This window comes from Pongo abelii, chromosome 14 (assembly GCF_028885655.2).
Source record: "Pongo abelii isolate AG06213 chromosome 14, NHGRI_mPonAbe1-v2.0_pri, whole genome shotgun sequence".
Lineage (NCBI taxonomy): Eukaryota > Metazoa > Chordata > Mammalia > Primates > Hominidae > Pongo > Pongo abelii.
This window is the reverse complement of record NC_071999.2, coordinates 96,859,898-96,882,030: the sequence shown is the minus strand read 5'-3', so window position 1 is coordinate 96,882,030 and position 22,133 is coordinate 96,859,898. Positions and strand designations below refer to the sequence as shown.

The following is a 22,133-nucleotide window of genomic DNA, read 5'->3' as shown; positions in this document are numbered from 1 at the left end:
TGTTTTTCAGAGGATTAAATAAAATAATGTAAGATATTTGTAAAGCTTTCTTATGTTGTAAGAGTTCAACATAATATTTAGTACAGTTTATAGTTAGACTACACTTTGAGAAACAAATGGAAATTTTTTTTATCAGAAATTACAAAATTCTATGGTGTCTTAAATCCCTGAGGCGTTGGGCATAAAATATACTAACTGTGGATGAATAGAGAAAAAGTTACTGAGCAACAAGAAATATATGAGGGGAAAACACACCATTTTAATATATAAAAATAGTACCCTGAGCTTCACTGCTCCAAGCCACAGTTTCTTATGTGTAAAATAGAGAAAAAGATTAGAATTATTGTATTACCTAGAAAAATTCTTTTTTCTTTTTTTTTTTTTAGTGAAATGCCTGACATACAGTAAGCAGTCAACAATGTTAAGTGAATTGACTTGTACAATCAATCATTTCCTATGAACTCAGAGGAGAGGAACACATACAGGAATATATTTATCAAAAATAAAATGTAATAATAGGCAATTTCAAGTTATCTCCAAAGTATTACCTAAGCAAATAAGCCACCCACTATGAATATTGAGCCATAACTTTTCTAACTTAATGACGACTTACACTAATGTACTACATCCTATTTCATAAAATCCTGTTATGCTAATCGTCTGAGGGAATCCTGAAAACTTGTGAGTCAGATATCTCTATTAATGAGAGGTTACAAGTCATGCCAGAGACGACACACCTCTCAGTGTCAGCACTGGAATAAAACCCTGTGTATTCTGATTCAAAGTCCCTAGGCTCTTCCTAATCCAGAACTTTTTCATATGTAAAAACAGAGCAAGCTATTTCTTACCCATCCCAACTTTCCTAATTAGGACCCCCTGAGACTTCTCTCTTATCCAAGTTCTTTCTGGCTTATTCCTCAGTGAAAGTTTTTGAGTCTCATCTTTTCTAATTAATTTTGAGACAGAACAATCTCGTGCATTCTTTATACTGGGTCTGAGCTACTGCACAGACTGAAAGAAAGATGGCAATATGTTGTGGGCATGGTAGGTCTGAGAACTTACATAAGATAAGTAAATGGAATTTAGATGTGTATGTCTGTTTAGAAATGGGCAGGAAAGAAAAAAGAACATAGTTTTCATTTATCTTCCTTTTAATCAGAGCGTGAATTTGAGGAGATGAGGTCCACCCCTCAAGGCAGAAGGCTAAGGGCTCTGTAATCATCAGGTATTAATCTATGTTTGGACAGACTCTACTGTCCACCTCTTTCCTGAAATGGGGCAAATTCATCATTTAAAGACACATCTTTGGTTTACCTTATGAATAGATGAAAACTTACATCTAGTAACCCTAATAATAATTAGTGGTATCAAATTTTATATTTTGCCAGTGTTTGTTTCTTTATATATAAATATTATCAAATAACAAAGACATTAACAGATACAAAGATTTTTATAAAAATAGAGAGCCTGTGCACCATGATGATAAGTATAGTACTTACTAGCATAAGAAATACTCTCTAAAGTAGTGTTGGCATATCAGAAGTTAAAATGGGCTTTTCCATCATTATCCCTTTATGAAATTTTAACATTTTGGTCAATTTATTATGATACTGCAATTTTGGGTGAACTTGAATGAGTTCATGTGTTTTTAGGATACAATATACTTATGTGGAAGCATATGTTCTGCTTGAGTAATATAATTGTGAAATCAAATGCAGATTTGAACATTATTATCTAACAGCAATATACACATTCATGATTGAAGAGTCTTGTAGCATCATACACTAAAATACTGGTATTTAAATTCCAAATTAAGAATTACTAACATCTTTGTTGGAGAGGACAATGTAAAGTGTCTGAATCATGTCTTGCTGTTATAGGAAAAAAATGCATCCAAAGTAAGTATTCAAGTATATCATACCTGAATGTTAACAATGACATAAAATAAAGAGCATGGTGAGGTTGCCTGCATTTTACTGTGAAACAAAATATTGGTTGGTACAGCTTACAAAAAGAAAAAAAGGTAAAAAGGAAACCTGCTCAATATTGCCTTAAATAAAAAGTTAATTCTCTAGATGAAGATCTAATCCCTAAAAGGTCTAAATACAATCAAGAATTATCCCCAAACCAATAATAGGAGTGGCCTAAAATAGTGATAGAAAATATTGTTGATTGTGGTATCACTCCCTGGAAACAAATATAAATGTTACTGATGAGTGTCAATTTCAAGGCCTTCCAATGGCCTAAGAATTTGTAATCAGGGCTTACTGTTTTTCACTGAATTGGGAAATAATTCTTCGACTCTGCATGGTATCTTTTGGGTCGTCCCTAGTTTCTTTAGTGAAATAACAGAATTGGTCTAGGATGTGATTCGTGATTACTAAAGAATGACAGGGTCTCTTGGCAGTTTGGGGTAAAGCTCTAGTACATGTCGTTGGAAACCACATACCAGACACTTGTGTCTTCTTCCTCCTTCTAGACTTCAGCTGCTGGTAATTAATTCTGTGTGACCTCACAGGGCACAGGGGAGATTCTGGGTTTCTCAAGGTCTGTATGGGGCCATAAGGTGTGACCAGCATCACTTCTGGACCTTGTCATTTGTCTCCTGTTGCCTCATGGCTAAGTCATGGGCTGAAGAGAGCTCTTCTCTGGTCTGTAGCAAAATGTCCCTTTGTTCCCATGAGGCTTGACTTTTGATATGTCCTAAGGAATTTAGAAAACTATATTTTCCTTCACAAAGCCTGGCATACAAAGATTTTTCTGCTGCACCTTCAAAAATTCTGTTTTGGATACCAGAAGTTAAATAATAAACTCTGCTCTAACAATCCTTATGCCCTGTCCTTCAAAGCCTCCTCCCCTGTACCCTCCTCATCCCTACAGATAAATGCCTCTGGAAAACGTGGAGAAGATTAGTATACGAAACTGTATAGGAAAAGAGTATACTAATTTTAAAAATAATATTACCTGTGTTATATATGTGTAAATAATTATTAATGTCTTGGCTTGAATATATTGGTTTGAATTTCTGACTACTTTTACTTGGTCATTAGAAAAATTATTTTATTATAGTGAACATTTTAATATATTTTAAAAATTATAAAATTGCTATCTGGAAAGCTTGTGTGAGGGAACCAGCATGGCCTTGTCAACCTTATCTTGACCAGTGAGCGAAAAAGAGGGCAAGAAAAAGACAGAGAGAGAAAGAAGATGAGAAAGACACACACAGAGAGAGATTTGTGCTTCATTGTAGTCACATAAAATAAAGTTAAATATTGGCATCTTTTTTCACATTCATTACTTACATTTCTGTCTATTCCTGAATCTGGCCATTTTTCGACAGAAATTTCTGTGATTTTGTTATCAATGTTTATGAACTCTTTATACATGGAGAGTATCAAATATCTGTCATATTTATTATAGCTCATTATTTTCCTTTAGTTTTAGATTTTATCTTTCTGATTGTATTGTTTGTTGCAATTGTAATTTCCATAATCCTTTTAGGCTTTAAATTCTGCAAGTAAATGAACGACAATTATTGCATTCTTGAATTAATCCCAAATACTCCATAGCTTCAGATATTTGTTTCTCAATAAATATTCTTCAATAAATAAATATTTGAATATTTTCTAGTCTTAGCTTGGATTGTATTAGTATAAGTCCTTACAGCTATCTAAAGAAAGATAAAATAATCAAAATGGGGAAAAGATTCAGCTTTTGCTGTGTAGAGTGCTTTGGCTTACTTAAAATTTTTCTTTTTAGTTAAAACAGCAACTTTTTTTTAATATAAATCATTGGAAACTCTAAAAGGAAACTGAAAAAGAACATAGTTTGCCATCCAAAACATTATTGATATTGGTATTTTAAATATTTTAAAATATTGTCCCATTTATGTATAGATGTATTTACATTTAGTTTACATTTTTTATGTATCTGTGAACATAGTGAATATGTAAATGATTATTCCTTTTAAAACTAAATACATAAAACACTGATTTGGAGACTGAAGGGAATAATCTTCCTAATGTGTTTCAAGAATGATAATTTCATCTTTGTTTACAAATTGATATTGACAACGCCTTTCTCAAGTATTGCATCCTCTCAGTTGTTAAGATCAGCATTAGTTTTTCATTAAACTTAAAGTAGGCCTTCAGCTGCTGTTAGTGATTTTAGTAGCCACAGATTAAGAAAACCAATAATGACAAATGCCAAATGAATTTGTATTTCATATATATTTTATAGAATACAATTAATATATATTTAAAGTAACATATATACATACATATCAGCACGAACTTGAAAAACGAACTATTCTGCATGTTGGCATGCATATGGATTTTCAGACCATTTCCGACACCTGTCTTCATCACAATATCTACCTCCCACTTGAACTCCTCTAAGGCTTACACCGTAGGAAACACTGTGTGAGGATGATAAATATATCTGTCAGTCACCCCCAAAATTTATAATCCCATTAAAGTGAATTAACTCCACTTTAAAAAGGTTGATTCATCTACATTTTTCCTCAAAGCAGCTTAATTTCCTCATTCTCAAAGCAGACCATTTTGAAAATTACTTCCTACTTGTCTATCCCTCAAGATAAATAATGGCTTGAGTTCACAGCAAAATCCATTGATAATCTGCAGAATTATGGGCTACTTTACCCCAATCTGTGTAGGATATGTTGACATATGTTGACATATGGAGAGGAATGTGGGCTTTTTCAAAAGACAAAAGAAGAACATTTTGTTTTTTATCAAGGAGACATTTCAATATTTTAAGTGCTCCTCTCAAATCCCATAAAATGTTTTCTTTCTCTTTAAATGTCAAGGTAATTTTCTTATGATTAATGTAAGATCAAACTCACAGCTCATTCTTTGCACCTTGAATGACATTAGCAGGTCGAGACAAACAATTATAAATAGGTTTTCCTGAGGTTAAAGTTAAAACATTACCTTCAGAACTTAAATTCTTAAATAATGAATAATAATTTTTAAAATAGTTTCTGCTCTAAATATTTTTAAGATATGAAATAAATTTCAAAGTACCAAAAGGGCAAAAACACTCTCAGATGCTCACAACAAATTTAATTGCATATCCAGCAGAGAGGCAGCTATATTTGTTTTTCTGTTATTATTCAAATAATCAAATTTATTTAACTATTAAAATTATGCCAGCAATAATGTATGTTACATTTTATCATTTGCCACATTTCCAAATTACGCTACCAGGGTTATTTTGTTCACAACACTCCTAGGAAGCATATAGATTAAGTATTATTATCCTCATGAAAAACCCAAGACAGAGATCACAGAGCCCAACTGAAGATCACATAGAAAATTAATGCTAAGGATAGGACTGAAAAGAAGATGGTTTCATTGTGCCAAATTTTTGTTCAACTAGATTGCCTGTCTCTACTGATAATAATATAAAGTGCTTTATAATAGTTAATATTTATAAGGTGAGCCTTAATTATTAATTCTGTAGTCAATGGTTGGTATGGTTTGGCTGTGTCCCCACCCAAATCTCACCTTGAATTGTAATAATCCCCACATGTCAACGGTGAGGTCAGGTGGAGATAATTGAATCATGGGGGCAGTTTCCCCCATACTGGTCTGGTGGTAATGTATAAGTCTCATGAGATGTGATGGTTTTAAAAATGGGAGTTCCCTGCACAAGCTCTCTTGTCTGCTGCCATGTAAGATGTGCCTTTGCTTCTCCTTTGCCTTCCACTATGATTGTGAGGCCTCCCCAGCCATGTGGAACTGTGCATCTGTTAAACCTCTTTTCTTTATAAATTACCCTGTGCTGAATATGTCTTTATCAGCAGTGTGAGAACAGACTAATACAATGGTCTATATAAAAATGTGAAGAAAAAAGACTGTGAGCACTGTAGCCAGGAAAATATAATATTGGTACAGAATACCGACATTAATATAAATAATAATTATGTGCCAGGCAGGAGACATACACAGTCAACTCCACATGGCCCCATTCCTATGGTTCTGATTGGAGGCTGTCCAGCATGTTGCAACTGAGATGGTGGCCTTGATAATTCATGAATCATCATGAGAGCCATTCTTCCCTTTTCTTGAAGAATATCACAAGTTTACAGATAAATGGCTTTATAGCCCTGTCCTGTAGGATCTAAGTAGTTTGACAGCCCTCCTTTATTGATAATAAAAATTGCTTTTTCTCTATTGTCTAATAAAATGTTTCCCATTTCTACATGAGGCTTCATCAGAATACCCTTTAGTGCCTACATTTCTTCCAACAGACTATACACATAACTATTTATGTATTATTTAAGAAGATGGAATCATTCTCTATGGCCCTGCTTTTTTTCTTTGTGAGTCCTGACCAGAATCACCTTTAAAGCTGCTTCCACATTATTTCGTATTGGTTATAGCAGCAACCTATTTGTCAGTATCAAAAACTTTCTTCATCAATTCCGGCTGCCATAACAAAATTCTGTAGATTGGATGGCTTAAACAACAAATATTTCTCATGTAAATATCAATATAAATAATTATCATGTCAATATTTATATAAATGATAGTATTATTATCTATGAAACTATATATATATCCCATTATAAAATTATCTAATGAAGAGATGTAATAAATGAACAACAAGACTCAGCTATATGCTGCCTACAAGAAATTCATCTCACTTTTAAGGACACACAGAGACTGAAAGCGAAGGGATAGAAAAGATACTCCATGCAAATGTAAACCAAAAGAGAGCAGAAGTAGCTATACTTATTCAGACGAAATGGTCATTAAGTCAAAAATTGTAAAAAGAGACAAGAAAACTATAGGCTGGGAGCGGTGGCTCACACCTGTAATCCCAGCACTTTGGGAGGCCAAGGCAAGGGGGATCATGAGGTCAGGAGATTGAGACCATCCTGGCTAACATGGTGAAACCCCATTTCTACTAAAAATACAAAAAGTTAGCCGGGCATGGTGGCAAGTGCCTCTAGTCTCAGCTACTCAGCAGGCTGAGGCAGGAGAACGGCATGAACCCGGGAGGCAGAGCTTGCAGAGAGCTGAGATCATGCCACTGCACTCCAGCCTGGGCAACAGAGTGAGACTCGGTCTCAAAAAAAAAAAAAAAAAACAAAAAAACAAAAAAGCAAAAAAAAAGAGACAAGAACACTATATAATGATAAAGCAGTAAATATATATGCACTCAACATTGGGGGCAGCTAAATATATGAAATAAACATTAAAGGATCTGAAGGGAGAAATAGATTGCAATATAATCGTAGTAGGTTACTTCAATACTCCATTTTTAATAATGGATAGATCATCAAGACCAAAAACTAATAAGAAAACACTGGACTTGAACACTTTTCATCAAGTGATAATGGACATATACAGAACATTTTATTCAATAGCAACAGAATACACAGTCTTCTCCAACATACATGAAACATTCTCCAGGACAGATTATATGTTAGAGCACAAAACAACTATTAGCAAATTTTAAAAGGCTGAAATTGTATCAAGTATTTTTTCTGACCACAATGGTAGAAAACTGGAAATCAATAACAGAAGGAATTTTGGAAAATTCACAAACACATGGAAATTAGACAATATATTCCTGAACAACAAATGGGTCAATGAAGAAATTAAAGGGGAAATTTACATATATTTTAAGACAAATGAAAATAAAAACACATTATACCCAAACTTATGGGACACAGCAAAAGTGGGTCTGAGAGGGAAGTTTTTAGCAGTTAATACCTACATCAAAAGGGAATAAAAATCTCAAGCAACTTACAGTTACTCCTTGAGGAACTAGAAAAAGAATAAACTAAGCCCAAAGTTAGCAGAAGGAAGTTACAAAGATCAGATCATAAATAAGTAAAATAGAGACAAGAAAAAAAGTGAAAAGATCAATGAAACTGAATTGAATTTTTCAAAAGATAAAGTTGACAAACCATTGGCTAGATTAGGGAAAAAAGGGAGAAGAAAAGAAAATTAGAAATGAAAGAGTAGACATTACAATTGATACTATAGAAATACAAAGGGTAATAAAATATTACTCTGAATAATTACATGTCAGTAAATTAGATAACCTAGAAGAAATGGATGAATTCCTAAACAGGGAAAACCTACCAAGACTGAAGCATGAAGAAAGAGAACATTTGAACAGACCAATAATGAATGTGGAAATTCAATCAGTAATAAACAGTTTCCAATTAAAGAAAAGCCCAGGACCATATGGTTTCACTGCTGAATTCTACCAAACATTTAAGGAAACATTAATACTAATTCTCCTCAAACTATGCCAAAAAATAGAAGAGGAGGGACTAATTCTACACAATTTTTAGGAAGCCAACATTACTTGTATATGAAAGCCAGACAAGGACACTACAAGAAAAGAAAATTACAGGCCAATAGCCTTGATGAACTTCAACAAAGCACTAACAAAGCAAATCCAACAACATTTTAAAAGGATTTATGCACCATAATCAAGTTTGATTTATCCCTGGGATGCAAAAATCATTCAACATACAAAAATCAATAAATATGATACAGCATATTAACAGAATGAAGAACAAAAGCCATATGATAATTTCATTAGATACAGAAAAGCATTTGACAAAATTCAACATCCTTTTATAATAAAAACTCTCATCAAATTAGCTAGAAAAGGAATATACTTCAACACAGTAAATACCATACATGAAAAGCCCACAGCTAATATTATACTGAATGATGAAAAATTAAAATCCTTTTCTCTAAGTTCTGAATTAAGAAACAGGTACTTATTTTCCTTTTCTTAATTCAAAAAGGATGCCTATTGCTTCTCTTCAATGTAGTAGTGAAAGTTCTTGCCAGAGTAATTAGCAAGAGAAATAAATAAAAAGCATTCAACTAGGAAAAAAAAAGAAGTGAAATTGTTGTTGTTTATTGTCAACATTGTCATATATATAGAAAATCCTAGACTTTACCAAAAAACCCTGTTAGAACTAATAAATGAATGCAATGAAGTTACAAGATACAAATTGACACTCCGAAATCAGTCGTGTTTCTATACTCTAATAATGAACAATTCAAAAAATCCACATGTAAAAATTACAAAAAATTAAACATTTAGGAATAGATTTAACCAAGGAGGTAAAAAAACAAGTAAACTTAAACCTATAAAAATTAATAGAATAAATTGAAAAGAGCATAAATAAAAGAAAAAATAACCTGTGTTCATGTACCGGGAGAATTAATATTGTGAAAATTTCCGTACTACTCAAAGCAGTCCATAGAGCATAGTGTCAATGCAATCCCTAAATTTCATTTTTCTTAATAGAAATAGAAAAACGCATCCTAAAATATGTATAGAACCACAAAATCCATGAATAGCCAAGGTAGTCGTGAACAAAAAGAACAAAGCTAAAGGTGTCACACTATCTGATTTCGAGCTACAGACATAACTTGTTTGTTTGTTTTTTATACTTCACTTTATTGCAATTTGTGGATATTGCATTTTTTTACAAATTGAAGGTTTGTGGCAACATTGCATTGATCAAGTCTATCAACACCATTTTTCCAACAACATGTGCTCATTTCAAGTCTCTGTGTCTGCATTTTTTAGCAATAAAGTATTTTTTATATTGTACTTTTTTAAAGACATAATGCTGTTGCATGCTTGAGAGATTATAGTTTAAATATAACTTTTATAGGCACTCAGAAACCAAGAAATGCATTTGCCTTTCCTACTGTGATATCTGCTTTGATGCTGTGATCTGGATCCAAACCTGCAATATGTCCAAGGTATGTCTGTGTACTACAAAACTAATGTAATTAAAACTGCATGGTACTGTAATAAAAATAGACACATAAACCAACAGAATAGAGAGCCCAGAAATGATTTTTGACAAAGGAGCCAACAACATACAATAAGAACAGGACAGTCTTTTAAAAAAGTGTTGTTGGGATAATTGGATATCTACATTTAGAAGAATGAAATTGGACCTTTATCTCATACTATACAGAAAAATCTGCTCAAAATTTAATAAAGACTTACATGTAAGAGCAAAAACTGTAAAACTACTAGAAGAAAACACACATGACATTTTAGCAAAACTATATGACATTGGCCTGAGCAATGATTTTTTTGGATTTGACCCCAAAAGCACAGGCAACAAAATAAAAATAGACAAATAGGATTACATCAAACTAAAAACTTCTGCACAGCAAAGGAATGAATTAACAGTTGTGCAGAGACAACCTGTGGATTGAGAGAAAATATTTATAAGCCCCACATCTGATAAAGAGTTTATATCCAAAATATATAAGGAACTCAAGCAACTCAAAAGCAAGAAAACAAATAACTTGATTTAAAAAATGGGCAAGGGACCTGAATAGACTTTTTTTTTAAAAGATGTACAAATGGCCAACAGATGTATGAAAAATGCTCAACATTACTAATCATTACAGATAATCATTAGGAAAATCCAAGTTAAAACCATAATATCACCTCACACCTGTCAAAATGGTCCTTATCAAAAAGAGGAAACTTAACTAGTGTTGGAGGATGTAGAGAACAGGGTACACTTGTATATTGTTGATGAGAATATTAATTAGTACAGCCATATGGAAAACTATACAGAGGCTCCTCAAAAAACTTAAAATAGAACTACCATGTGACTTAGCAATCCCACTTCTGGATATTTACATAAGAGATTTGAAACTAGTTTGTTGAAGAGATGTCTGAGCTCCCATGTTCTTTGCAGCAATATTCACAATAGCCAACCTCAGTGTCCATTAACAGATAAGTAGGTAAAGAAAACCTGGTATATACACATAATAGAATACTCTTCAGCCTTAAAAAATGAAGCAAATGTTATCATTTGCAACATGGATGAAATTGGAGAACATTATGCTAAGTGAAATAATCCAGGTACAGAAAAATAAATATCGCAATGTGAAATCTAAAACAATTGAACTCATAAAAGCTGAGAGTAAAGTATAAATTACAGAAGCTAGAGGTGGAGAAATAAGGAGATGATGGTCAAAGGGTACAAAAGCTTAGAAAGGAAGAATGAAGGTTTTTTTCTTCAGATCAATTTCATAGCATGGTGAATATAGTTAATTACAGTGTATTGTCCATTTAAAAATAGCTAAAATAATAAATTTCGAATGTTCTCAACACAAAAATAGTAAGCATTTGACATTATGGGTATACTAATTAGTTTGATTTAATTATTTCACATATTTATAAATCATAGCATCACATTATACCCCATAAATAAACTTATACATTTTCAATTTATAAGAAAATTTTTAAATATTTAAAAATTTGTCTAATGATCATTGAGACTAATAAGACCAAAAAAAAAAAAAGATCTTAAAATCATGTTTGCTTTGGTGGCACATATGCTAAAATTGGAATGACTCAGAGAAGATTACCAGGGTCCTTGCAAAGGATGACATACAACTTCAGGAAGCACTCTATGCATTTTGTGAAACATGATCTTGGGAATAATTGCTGAATTATAAATTTGAAAGGGATTCTGCAAGACTTTCAATGGTGGATAACTACCTTTACTGGAAGTAGGTTAGCAATTTTTAAAGTTAGAATTTTCATATATTAAAGTAATTTTTAAATTTCAAATTACAGATCTTATTTGTGAAAGTAGTCTATTTTACTTCCTTAACACTACCCTCCCCAATATTCTACATTATTCTCATCCAGTGAATTTGGGAATGAATAATAATTATATTTTAAAATGACATCATTAAATGAAATATTGAGATATTATTTATAATCCACCAATTTATTTGTACTTTACTTGAAATATCCAGAGAGAATTAAAAAATAACTTAAAGATAAGAAAAGGCATATTAATATTGCAGAAGTACCATACATTTTTAAATTAAATTGTAATAAACTACAGTGTAAAATAATTTAAAAATGTTTTGATAAGAACAATTTACTTTCTTCTTAAAATTTATTAGCTGCTAAATTCATTTTTCCTCTCTCTATATATGTTCACATTTAGAGATGCAAACTTTTAAGTACCACTTTATGGTTACTTAAAAACATCTTTCCTACCTTTATAGTTATTTGAGCTTGAAAGTTCCTTTTTGAGAAAACATTACTGAAAAGTGTTAAGGTGAAAGAGTGAGAAGGAAAATGGTAATTTTAGGAATATCAGTTTTTAAAAAAGTAAAGCATATTGAAATGCTAGTTTGGAAAAATATGTGCAGCATAGTAATTAGAGTAATAGAAGACAGTATGTGAAACGATATGTCTAAATTCAGACCTGACAAATTGAATGCATATGCAACTTGATTTAGGAAAAAGCAATTGTTATTTGTTCTCATCAAATGGAGAACTATCACATAAAATTAAAATAGAACAAACAAATGAAAGGTAGAAATGCATCAGTTTAACAGGTGTACATTTGATTTCAAAATTGAGCATCCTAGCAAGAAATAAAGGAGTAACTTTATGAGAACAAAATGCAAATTGAAATTCATATTGGAGTGATCTGCAATTAAAAGATACGTTGAAAGAAAGGCATTCTAGAATTAGTACAGTTTTGGTTGACAATATGCTCTGTTATAGAAAAGTCACAACTACATATGGATTATAGACGTGCATAGCATAATGACTTTTCAATCAATGACAGAGCATATATATACATAGGTGGTCCCATAAGATTATACTTTTTCTATGTTTAGAAAAAGCCCATATATAGGTTTGGTATAGCCTATATGTACAGGTTTGTGTCCTAGGAACAATAGACTATACCACATAGCCTAGGTGTGTAGTAGGCTATCCCATCAAGGTTTGTGTAAGTAAACTCTATGATGTTCACACAAAAATGAAATATCTAAGAACACATTTCTTGGACTTCATTCCTATTGTTAAGCACTGCATGATTGTATATTTCTTAAGTATCATGTGAGAAATTTTTTTAAAAATTTAAATGCTTGTGCCTAATTTGATCTGCATCCAAAATAATCTTAGCATACATGATTATAAAGTATTGAAAACACATTAGTAAAATTAATGTTACTTTGTAATAATGGAGGGAAATGGACTTACTCCATTTATACCTCAAAATTTCACACGTAAAAATATTCCATTTTTAATGCAATTTTTTACAGCGTTTAAGTTGATTTTAGTTTTTAAAAAGCCCTATTATAATAGAAACTGTTCAGTCATTCAAAATTATTTTGTGTTTTCCCTTCACTATTGTCATTTATTTCATTCAAATAAAAATGTTAGCAATTTAACTTCTTAATTGATAGTATCTGGTAAGTCCATGTGTTCTTCTTATGATAGATATGTTTACTCATATTCCTACCATAAATAGTTCTAACTTTCTCATGCATAATTCTCTTGGTGGCCGTATTTTTTATTATAGATTGCCCTACATCCTCTTGGTTAATACTGAAGAATCCAGAACAAGTGCTTGACTCAGAGGCAATGAATCCAGAGCCAGGCCAGGTGTTTTTGAAATAAAAGATAAACAAAAACATTACTCTTAGGAAATTTAAACTAATTAAACCCGAAACCTGAAAGAATATGTTAATTATATAAAAATATCAGATGAATGGTCACAAAGAAGACTTAGAACAAAAATTTACTCAACGGAACATGTTTAAAGTCAAAATTAATCAGAAAAGGAATTAATTTTAAGCAGGGGGATGGTGGTAGAGAAAGGTATAAAGTCACAAACAGATACCCCTTGAGAGGGAGAAGACTGCACAGTCTTATTGGTTCTGGATGACTTTCATGTCTATTTTACATTTATGTTCAAAATAAAATTTTTCCCTTGGATGGTTCTATCTTCTTTAACAGAACTGTGCTGTCCCAGATCTAAAGAACACAGAGAGTAACTTTTAAAATCGTATAGGGGAGAAAGTTTTATTCCAACAAAAATTTTCTAAATAATTTTTCTAAGATCTCCTTTTATCCACAAGTCAGCAAATTGGGCTCCAGAATTATTTGATGCAATAGATGTGCAAATAGAATCATGTAGCGCCTGTTTCTTAGGCTGAGAATTCTTACAGTCAGCAGAATTATCCTCATAATTTCCACCAAACTAACCCAATTTTTTATGGCTGAATCCTCTAAATAATCTAGGATGTCAGTCTCCATAAATATATACTCAGAAAAAATAAGTAGTAATTTGTGATCATGTGTTAAAATAAAAACATCTTAATGAGACAAATTATAAAGATAATTGGTAACACAAAAAGACAAACTTGAATATTGACTGCCCTAGTCATCAGAACAGTACCCACTTTAAATTCACTTCAAGGGCCTCTCCTCCCCTACTCCCCAGATTTCAATGGTTAGAAATAGAAACTGGAAACCTCATTGTGACATTTATGTATTATTAAATGATAATACTTAATTCATTTCTTTTTCACCAGCTTAATTGTTAAAGATATTCATTATGCAGAAATCTTAGCCCCATTGACTCTTTAGTGGGTAAAGCTATTATGCTTATTCCAATATGCTTAGCAATCTGTTGCATTTTAATTCTTTCTTCATGATAGCGAATGTTGAATAAAATTGAAATGCTTTAATATATTATTTCAATCTAGAATTCAAAAATATTTTTAATAGAGTAAAAGGGCACCCATATGACAAGATCCACTTATTACAAGGGAGTACCTATCTAGTCCAGGTCCCCAGAGGGACAAAAATTCAAAATGAGTTCACATTTTATTTTTTTCAATTACCCTCTTCTGTTTAGATTTTAAATTTCTGAGTGGCTTTTACTAATCTATATTCAACACTATTTTGTCGGAGTATCAGGGCAATGGTTGTGTGTTAAAATTCACTTGGAAAAGAACAAGATCTACAAAGACACTTTTAAAAAAATAAAGGAAAACAATATTTATTGTAAGAGCTACTTTTTAGGCCTCTTTTCTTTGTCCTTGAAAGAATTTTAACTGAAAAGAAAGATCAATTATACTTTTTTGCTATTCTCTTGAGTCCTGTGACAAGATTAGCTCTGGGAAGTCTGGGGGCCGAGTTGAATATGAGGCTCTAATGGGGAAAGCAGGTCAAATTCAACCTCCAGAAGCTTCTCTGCTGCATTGGCTACCTGCGAGACTGTCAAGATTGTTTTGTGTCTTCTTGGGGTTAAAAGCCCTGCCACCTTTGCCCTTGAATATGGCTGTCCTATGTCTGTGTTTGACCCTTAGGATTTCATTGTGCTTTCTGGACTATAGAAAATCAATTCAGAATTCTCAAGTGAATTATGATTATAAGTAATAATTTTACAAAATTATTATTTTGCTACAATTGAGAATAAAAAAATCTGTGATGCATATTTGGCATTTTCAAAGACATTTAATAAAGTATTACTGCAGTACTTCTTGTTGATACTATTGATAACAAGGTTGCAAGCATGCCAGCTCTCAATTATTTAAGTCAGTGGGTAACTGTCAATGAGCAAAGGGTATTTTCATTTTAACCAATTGTGACAGTTTCCTCTTTTAACTCAACTAATGGCAGAAGCAAGTCCTGGAAATAAATTTGAACTATTGCATTTATTTTTCTTGTATTTACTCTTAGTACATCCTGATATAGCTGCCACAGTGAACTCGGACTTGCAAAAATCATCAGTGATTTTTATGTTATGAAAGCCAATGGGTATTTTTGGTGTTGTTATCTTGCTAACCTCTCTTCTTTCATTCACTTAATGAATTATTGAACTCTTGCCAGGCACTTGGAAAACAGAGTTGCAGAAGATAGAGACAGATCACGTTTTTATGATACTTACAATTGACAATGAACAAATTATACAGATGCTAAATGTTAGAAGAAGGTGTCAAGTGATTGAGCAGCAATCTCTAGTTTTGTTGTTGTTGTTGTTGTTGTTTGAGATAGAGTTTTGCTCTTGTTGCCCAGGCTGGAGTGCAATGGCACGATCTTGGCTCACTGCAACTTCTGCCTCCCGGGTTCAAGCAATTCTCCTGCCTCAGCCTCCCAAGTAGCTGGGATTACAGGCATGCACCACCACACCCAGCTAATTTTGTATTTTTAGTAGAGATGGGGTTTCTCCATGTTGGTCAGGCTGGTCTTGAACTCTCGACCTCAGGTGATCTGCCTGCCTTGGCCCCCCAAAGTGTTGGATTACAGGTGTGAGCCACGGTACCTGGCCATGATTGCTCTAATTTTGAAGTTAGAAAGGGAGTCCCAGTGGGAGCAATTTTTAGTTGGGCTCTAAGTGTAAGTAAAGATTTGATTTGTGAAGTGGGGATAAGCAAGGATTTTTTTTTAACACAGGAGAAAAGCAAGTTCCACCTCCTCACCTTTCTTTCAGTTAACACCTACTCATCTAGCAATAGTACTAAATCTAGTGAGAAATAATAAGGCTTTAAAATTGGGGGTTGAAAAGAATGAATGTATTCCATTGTATTAAGAATGAAGATTCAGAAGGACTTAGTGATTGGGTGGATGTGAAATGAGGGAGAGGATGAAGTTAAGAAAGTCTCAACATTCTGATTGGGTCACTAAGTGGTTGATGGTGCCCTTTACTAAATCTGGGAGCACTGGAAGAGGAGTAGGTTTGGAGAGAGCTCAGGAAGCCAGTTTTGCATGTGTTAAGATTGAGAGGCATGAGATGTAAACTAGTGGCAGTGATAGGGAGGCAAATATATGCTGTTCCAGAAAAGAGGCTGGAGTTACAGATATCTTACCCTAAAAACATCCCAAAGTCAACTCATCATCACACAAAACAGTATGTGATCTGGATTGTCCTACAGCTTTGTGATCGTGGGCCCTGCATCCACTTTGCCATCAAAGCCAGAAGCCTGAGATTTACACTTACGCCTCATATTTTATCATTCTCCAACTCTTATCCATCACTGTGCCCCTCCAATTCTAGTTTTTAAATTTCTTTTGAAGCTACCCACTCAGCCTCATCCTTTTATTTCATTCTTTACTTCCTCAAGCTCTCTCCCAGGGAATGGAAATATCCTGCTAATTATGGTTGTTTCCTCAGCAGCACCATGTCCTTAAAATGAACATTTATATTGCTGCCAGCATGAGCTATTTAAAATAGAAACATTTTTGTTTCCCTTTTTCTCTTCTTCCCAGTGTCAACTTCTAATAGGTTTCTGTATGCATTTTGATTTTACCATTTCAGTTCTTTATCTCTCATTTTCCCTTTTTCCAGAATATACATGGGCATAATTTCCTTCAATTCTTTTTTCATTTGCCAATTGTTTTGCTTACAGGCTAGCCAAAATACATGTAAATGCATTATTTTCATTATGGAGGCAACAGAGAAGAACAAGAAAATGGGTAACAGCATGGCCTATAGAGAGTGACTGCTTAGATTCAGACACCAGCCCCAATATCAACCCAAGAATTGCTCAAGCCTGGTGACCTTGGGCAATTTACTTAACCTGCCCAGTGCCTCTTTGTCTTCACATATAGGATATGGGTAATGATAGTAAGTATTTCCTAGAGTTGTTTCAAGGATTTGATTATCTAATACATTAAAGTGCTTTAGTATATTTTAATGGTAACTGAAACAAAGAAAGCGTTGTATGTTCCTATTTCTATTAACTATATGAAGCATTATTTTGGAATACTAATAAACAGAGGGGTACATATAATATTAATTTACTAAATTAACTCAGTTTTTACTGTAGTCAAGATTTGTCAAATACCCGGTGTGTTTCTGGCATTGTCCTAATACTGGTTATGTGGTAACAAACATAAAAATCATGGTTCCTTTCCTCAGGAAACTAATCACCTAAAGGAAGAAATACACATTACACATTAGTGAGGAGTGATATGTTTATCAACACCTAACCATTATGCGACTACCACATATTTAATATTTTAATATTTTTAAAATAAGATTTCTGTTTTTTCCCTAAACCTACTTTCCTTTGCTTCTTGTTTTTAATAATGGAAATATGTATTCATTTGGTTTATTTAGAAGGAGTACTGTCCTCCACTCCTTGCCCTAACTTTCATTCAACAAGTACTTATCAGGTGCATTGTATGATGATATAACATTGAATGTGATGGACACAACCCTCCCCTAGCTAGATCCTACGTTATCCTGTGGTGAATATCTTACAATTCATGGGCAACTTCCTCAAGGAGGTAGTGGTCTTGTTGGTGGAAATGGTCATACATTTCTAAAATATTTCATGAAATAGTCAAATCATGCTATGAAACAATTTAAGAGTTGCTGTGAGGCTGCATGTGCCTCTAAAGTGAAGAAAACAGGGATGCAGAGATAAAGGAGGCCATCTTAGCAAGGAACGGTCATTGAAGCGTTTTCTGTTAGAGATGATATTTGAGAGGGTAGGTATTTCTTCCTTACCTTAATTATTACAGAGAGGCCATTAAATCAAATTCATTATTTTCTCATTGCAGCTGATTATTTTCCTTTATTATCTGGCCAAATGCCTGAATGTTGGGACTGTCTCAGCCCCATTGTGAAGGGTGAGGTCCTGGAAGTAGAAAATAACAAGAAAGAAGACACCCAGTTTATAAAATAATTAGCATCTACCTAGTCACTTCACAGGGGATTCTAACCCACCCTAACCTATGCTAACCCCTAAACCAGTTTTCATTATGTATTTATAATTTGTCCATTTTATTTAGACTGTGTCTGTATATAATTATGAAAAATGACTAAGATGGCTGGTGGATTTTTTAGGACTTTCACAGTCCTGGAAAAAATAAAGCATAAGCTAGTTTGGTTTGGAAGTGGAATTGATGGTGGAAAATCTGGGTGACCCATTAGAAAAGTAGGATTAGACTCACAATCGCCTCTTCCCCAAACCTAAGTTGGCTTTACCTGTTGACTCCATGTTTACCTCCACTAATTCTTGTTCCCATTAGCCATATCCATATATTTATCTATTCCCTTGCCCAACTGACAAACGCTTTAGCTCAAGCTCTGCTGGCAAACTTGTTTTACAGGAGATCTTAATCATTTGTCTAAGTTCTGCCTGCTGCATGACCCTGGCTTTCCAGACAAAATTTGGTTCCCTATTAACATAATTCCCTAATCTGACACACAGTCATTTAATGAAAGGAAAATATCTTAATTAAAACGTATGATTAGCTTTGTCAATTCAAATGAAAATGACTCTCTAATTTAGATGTAGGCATAGAATTTTAAAGTTAGAAGAGGCCTTAAAGATCACCTAGTAAATGAATGGTTTTGGTAATTATTCTCCCCTGCTGTGTGCATTAGCATCTGCCCTGCGTTCTGGGCTGTCAAATAGATACTTTAAAAAGAGAACATATGGCCTTAGAAATATGGAAAGTTTCTGATAGTTGGACTTTTTAACAATCTTGCTAAAGTCCTCTGACCCTACGGTTCATGACATAATTATTTATTAGGCTTAGGATAGAATCATTTATGGCTTAGAGTAGATAATAAAAGGGATTACTACACAGGCAGTTTCTCCCTTAAACTCACAGTTTTTGTAATCTCTTTCCCTATGGCAACAGAGCAATTACTTTTCAGCATGTTGATTCTTTTGTACTTTAAATATAGATAAATGTAATCATGCTGAAAACCTGGGGGTTAGCTAGTGCTCCTGAATTGAAATCCCAAACTGCAGAAAAGCATTGCTTTATGGCTTAGTTTTCTATAAGTGGGTTACAATGGTAACCAGTTCTCAGGCAAATCCATAACTACCACAGTTATGAAGAATGAAGTTTCATATGCCTGAATCTTAATTAAAAAACAATTTCCAGAAAATGGAAAAACTTTGGCTTGTTTATGTATGTTATGTTTTAGAATTTACAGCTTGATTGACATACAAATAAAGTTAATGAAAAAATGTACTGGCTTGAGATGGGGAAGGAGGAAATCAGTACAATGGAGAAGAATCTCTGGAATTTTGTAAAAGAATAAATCAACTAAACATATCATAGATAGAAACAAAATTACAGCAGACAGAATGTGTTTTAAAACTAATATTGCCCAAGTACCCAATGGGCTTAGGGAATTTAAATTTGGGGTTTCATGTGAAACAAGTCTACCTTAATGATTAGAACAACTGACTGAAGAAATTTCTAGAAGAATGGGGTATAAACGTGTCCTAAATGATAGTCAATCCCATCAAAAATGGAAAGTTTATTGAAAACACCATGAGAATTGGTGTGCTTTAGATGAATTACTTTATTTTTATTAGTTCCCAAATAGCTCACAAAACATTCTGAGTATGTAGTAACTGGCATAATTTATGGCAAAAATAATTTGTGTCAGGAGTGTATGTTTAGTATCATTATTGAAATAAACCCTGGATTTATTATCACTTAGGAAGACTGGAGAGCAAATAGCTAAAATACTTGAAGATTTTTCTTCCCATCTTTTTAAGAATAATTTTAAACATATCATTTGCAGTTGTTATCATCTTTAATTCTCTCATCTGAATGGTAGAATGCAGTTCATAAGTATCCTTTCATAATTAAAGGGAATAAAGCAAGAAAATGTCTTTCCTAAAACAGGAAGTATGAAGCATTGTGAACACTGCTCTTCAGGAATGGCAGATATGACATTTTGAGACATTCTAATTTCTGCTGCTCAGCTCTAAAATTAAAAAGTAGTTATTGATGATGGAGTAGGTGGTTAACTTGGTAACATACATTATTATCTATTTTTAAAATTTGTGAATGCTGTTTCTTGTAATAGACTAATACCACCTTTCATCCAATAGTTAAAGTAGTATTTCCAAACTGAATGTTCAATCATTAACTGCATAGTCACCTTCATCCTTACATTTTGAGGCCCTTGATATACATTGATACAGGTATTAATTTGAGTCCTATTGTGCAGAGAAGTAGAAATAAGACTAAAAAATATGTTTAAGACATCTTTAAAAGCCTTGACTGTGTGAACCCCAATTATCTGAAACAGGCCTTGGTTAATTTAGAAAGTTTATTTTGCCAAGATTGAGGATGCACACCCATGACACAGCCTCAGGAGATCCTGATGACATGTGCCCAAGGTGGTCAGGGCACAGCTTAGTTTTATACATTTTAGGGAGATATTAGTTATCAATCAATATATGTAAGACATACATTGGTTCCATCCAGAAAGGCAGGACGACTCTGAGTAGGGAGGGGCTTCCGGGTCACAGATAGGTGAGAGACAAAAGGTTGCATTCTTTTGAGTATCTGATTAGTCTTTCCAAAGGAGGCAATCAGATATTCATCTATCTGATGAGTAGAGGGATGACTAAAAAGAATGGGAGGCAGGTTTGCCCTAAGCAGTTCCTAGCTTGACATTTCCCTTTACCTTAGTGATTTGGGAGCCCCAGGATTTATTTTCCTTTCACATTTTTTATCTTTTCTTTTTTCTTTCTTTCTTTTTTTTTTTTTTTTTTTTTTGACATGGAGTCTCACTTTGTTGCCCAGGCTGGAGTACAGTGGCACAATCTTGGCTGGCTCACTGCAACCTCTGCCTCCCAGGTTCCAGTGATTCTCCTGCCTCAGCTTCCTGAGTAACTGGGACTACAGGCATGTGCCACCATGCCCAGCTAATTTTTTTTAAAATTATTTTTATTAGTGTTAGTAGAGATGGGGTTTCACCATGTTGGCCAGGCTGTTCTCGAACAGCTGACCTCAGGTGATCCACGAGCCTCTGCCTCCCTAACACAATTGTGAAAGGAAAATAAATCTTAGGGTCCCAAAATCACTAAGCTGAAGGGAAAAGCCATGCTGCGAACTGCTTAGGGCAAACCTGCCTCCCACTCTATTCAAACTCATCCCTTTGCTTACTGAGATAGATGAATATCTGATTGCCTCCTTTGAAAAGGCTAATCAGATAAAATAAAGACGGATGTTCAGGTAGCAGACTTTCAATAGTAGTCTTTAAAAAAATAAAATGGTGAATAGCATCAAATCCAAAGCAAAGAGGAAACTGAGGATGAACAGATGATACTTCATCTGTGAATTAAGATACCATTTAGTATTCTTAATCCATAATATTATTAGGGAAGAGATAAACAAGCCTAGAAATATTTTAATATTAAAAGTTAATTTCTAGAACTAGAGTTGTATAGAACAGAGGGCTTCAAATTTTGACCACAAACAAATGAGTCAACAACAATAAAAGAGTCCACTACTCATATAAGTGAAAATATCTATTTATAAATTATATACATTTACTA

The 22,133-nt window shown here is 33.4% G+C and overlaps 1 long non-coding RNA gene and 1 other non-coding gene across 5 annotated transcripts in view; both read left to right on the top strand.

The window, feature by feature from the left end:
* Positions 1-22,133, top strand: part of LOC129049578 (uncharacterized) — a 41,153-nt gene that overhangs the window by 13,336 nt on the left and 5,684 nt on the right. For 3 of the 4 annotated variants that reach the window (XR_008512787.2, XR_008512790.2, XR_010136806.1), the window contains one exon: positions 9,686-9,776. The exons of the other annotated variant lie outside the window; for it this stretch is intronic. This is a non-coding gene — a long non-coding RNA (uncharacterized LOC129049578). The remainder of the gene's footprint in view (positions 1-9,685; positions 9,777-22,133) is intronic. 4 annotated transcript variants of the gene reach the window in all.
* LOC112128629 (U6 spliceosomal RNA) lies at positions 11,365-11,466 on the top strand. Its single transcript, XR_002911123.3, has one exon. It is a non-coding gene; the product is annotated as a U6 spliceosomal RNA (small nuclear RNA).